The following is a 3,894-nucleotide window of genomic DNA, read 5'->3' as shown; positions in this document are numbered from 1 at the left end:
ATTAATATATTAATTTTAATAATCTATTTAATTATTTTCAATTTTAGCACATAAAAAAATATTATTACTGTATCTTTTAATAGCTGATGACAAATTTCATACTTTCCATTATGCATTCAAGGACCTTGATTCCGCTACTGTGTCAAATTATTTCAAGCCTTTTGGTGGAGGAATGAGACAATGTCCCGGGGCTGAGATAAGTAGAGCTTTCTTGGCTACTTTCATTCATGTCTTGGTCACAAAATATAGGTAATCCATTATCCATTAATTAAGCAAAAGGATCAAGACGTATAAAACGTTTTTTTTTTAAGTTGTTTTTTAATAATTAAAATTTAACACGTATAATTGATTAAACTGTGTTATTTTTGTCAAAATTAGGCCAGACAAATTAATTTGACCGAAAAAATAGTGAATTAAATTTTGAACTGGTCTAAATTAATATTATTTTTTATAAAAAATAACTACAATATCCCTATTATATAAAATATAGATAGCTAAGTTTACAAAAGCGAAAATCTTATCCAACCAACTTGTTAAATTAATAAAAATAGTAATTTTTAAATAAATTTTTTTTCTTTCGTTACTTTCTTAACTGTTGTCATTATATGGCACTTGTTAACCAATCGTTTTTATAATCGTATAGCAATATAAATTCATCATTTGTTAAATTCTCTTGATTGTTATTAGGTTTACAAAAGTCAGGGGAGGGAGAATTGTTCGGGATCCCATGCTAGGATTTCGCGGTGGAGTTCATATCAAAATTTGGGAGAAGCCAGTTCATAACTAAAATTAAAGCAGAAAGCTATATATATTTGAATGGATATGAAAAGAGTGAAGTTAGTATGTGTTGTGAAATAAAGAATGAACATTGAAAAGAAGACTCAATGCTCATAGGAAAGCTTATATATAATATGTTTGTAATATTTGGGATTTAGTTTTTCGGTGAATGTAGTCTGTAAAACATAAAATGTATGCTCAAAGTGTAAAAAAAATGATAAAATAAAGAGATGGATCATATTAAAGTAGAAATAGTCACCAAAAAAAATATTAGAGTAAAAAAGCTCCCCGTACAAATCAAATGCATCTATAAAGAAATTTCCATATCGATCTTGTTTCATTCTCCTATCTAACTGATGTGAGACTTTACATCTTCTAAGCATATAGAATTCGCAAAATATTTTAAGTGTTATTTTGATATATAATATATATATAACTATTTATAATAATTAGACTTTAACAAGAATCTGTAGTCAATAGAGTATCTGTATAATGTATACAATTGGTTGTTTATTTGGCCCAATATAAGTTAAAAAATGAACATCTATGATAAAATACTATTAATTTCTCAAACATAATACACTCATACTATCCAGAATAACCATCCGAATACCAGAGATAATAAACATCTAATATCCTACTAAATCCAACCTTCCTAACCCCGCATTGTACATATTGTACATATACTTTATTGGTTCCCTATATTTTTTCATCTAAATATTATATTAAACTAATATGTAATTATTTATAACAATTAAACTTTAACTAAGTTTAAATTAAATTTGACTAATTTATCATAAAAATCATTAAATAAACTACACTAATCTAACAATGTAAAAATGTTAGAAAAGAAGGAAAAGTGAAAGTAATAATATATAGAATAATAAACAATGAACAGGTTGATGAGATTGAGTTGTGTGGAAAGTTAAAAATTTTAAGGTTAAAGGTTAGAGAAAGTAGAAGAGAAGGCTGTAAAAATGAAGGCTTGTTAAATTTGGGAGCAGTAGGATTTACGTTAAAGGGCTACTCGATAGCCTTGCCTAGCTAAATCTACACAAATAATAGGGTAGACAAGTTAGTAAACCAAACTCAAATGAGTCAGGATTTGGATCCTCTAAATTTTAAATTTTATTTTAGAGGATAAAATATAATCTCTTATCATTTATTTCATAAGTGGGACCAAGAGAAAATATGAGAGAGAAATCATTTAAGAGTGAGAGATCATACTTTACTCTTTAAAATAAAAATTCAAAATTTAGAAGATCCAAATTTAATGAGTCAAGACTGCTAAACAGTCCTATTTAATGACGGATTAGTAAGTTGGTAGACTAGCTCACCTAATTTGTTTTTTTTTAAAGATATCTATTAGTTAGTTTATTAGTTTGTGTAAGTAAGTGTCGGGAATTCGAATTTTGTCTTGTACATGTAACAACTAATTAGCCAATAACAAACTCTTAAATAAAGTTCCAATCCATAACGGATTAGTCTTTAACCTGTCAGACTAAAGAATACCATAAAAAAAAAAAGAATTATATCATAAAAAATTACATAAACTTAAAAGATTACTCGTTTCTTCTCATTAACATGACAACATATATAATACAATCTAATACAAATATACAAATTGCAAAAACAAGTTAAACAAAAATAATTTATTCTTTTACTATGCTAAATTGAATGTATAACCACACTTATTTTGTGACCCTTATTTTAAGGGTCACTATTTAATAATATTGTGAGACTTATATACCTAATTTTTTAATTATCAATATTCTATTACAGTCTATATCTCTTTTTTTTTTCTCTTATTTTCTATTTCTTCCGCTCTATTCACCATCATTTGAGATGAGAAAGTAGCACCGCAGCATTCACCACACTACAATTTGTGCTTGTCATTCCCCACATATCGCTGTTTGCCGGTCATCATCCATTCTCTACCCCTATTTTATTAGTGTGAACCCTAATCTATTTTATTTTCGCATTTTGCAGTCAAATTATGATACAATCGTTCTAATTTAGAGTTCTCACAACAGAGCAACATGAACCTTCATGGATTCGATAATCAGTCACTCAGGCCATGAATGTAAGATCCGAGAAGATTAACTAATAAATTGATTAATTAAAATTATATTAATTGAGATTAAGATGCCTGAAATATGTACAAATATTAGAATCTATAATTTAGAAATTTAACGGCAAAATTTGAATTTAAAAAATTAAATTAAGTACGAAATATAATTATTTTAGAAAAAATGCATATTGGTGTTAAAATTGTCTATACCGGTTTAAATTTGTCCGTTATTGTGAGTGAGAAAAATAAAAAATGTGAAAATGATAAGGAAAGATATTTATAACAAAAGCTCGAGCACTTATCTTAAAGGTTTTGACCCAAAATTAGGCTAAGGAGCTAAGAACTTGAGTTAGGCCATACTTTGGGCCCAATTCCAAATATATGTAACCCACAAACTTAACAAAATTCAGCATCTCTTTTCGGTTTGAGAGAGAGACATGGTTGTGAAGAGAGAAAAGAGAAAAGGGAGAAGAAACCCTAGCGTCATCACCTTCAATCCATAATAACTTTTGTTTCGGAGCTCCGATTGATGAGCCGTTTGCGGCCATGCGTCGCTCTCCTCATCCTTTTCAATTCTATCTGGCTAGTTTGGTAAGTAACTGATGAGCGGATATTTTATACGCTTTTTGGGGTTAATTTTGTAAGGCCCACATCGGTTGGAGAGGGGAACGAAGCATGCCTTATAAGGGTGTGGATACCTCTCCCTAGCATGACGCGTTTTGACGAGTGAGTGTGGGGGGCTTCGGCTATCATCCCTATCGTCAAAAGCAAAAACCGTGAGGCCTTGTGTGCCAAAGCAGACAATATCGTGCTAGCGGGTGGTCTGGGCTGTTACAGATGGTATCAGAGCCAGAACCCGGATCGATGTGCCAGCGAGGGCGCTGGACTCCCTTAGGGGGTGGATTGTAAGGCCCACATCGGTTGGAGAGGGGAACGAAGCATTCTTTCCAGCAATATATAATAGTCCATACTTTTCTCAAGAATAGACGACGTAAACTGGCGTTCAATGCCAGTTCTCTGCCCAATTCTGGCGTCCAGCGCCAGAA

The 3,894-nt window shown here is 30.7% G+C and overlaps 1 long non-coding RNA gene across 1 annotated transcript; it reads left to right on the top strand.

Moving 5' to 3' along the window:
• On the top strand, positions 21 to 923 carry LOC110271163. Its single transcript, XR_002361479.1, has 2 exons — positions 21 to 249; positions 688 to 923. It is a non-coding gene; the product is annotated as an uncharacterized LOC110271163 (long non-coding RNA).

The sequence above is a fragment of the Arachis ipaensis genome, chromosome B04, assembly GCF_000816755.2.
Source record: "Arachis ipaensis cultivar K30076 chromosome B04, Araip1.1, whole genome shotgun sequence".
Taxonomy (NCBI): Eukaryota; Viridiplantae; Streptophyta; class Magnoliopsida; order Fabales; family Fabaceae; genus Arachis; species Arachis ipaensis.
Note: the sequence above shows the minus strand (reverse complement) of the source record. Positions and strands in the feature narration are given on the sequence as shown.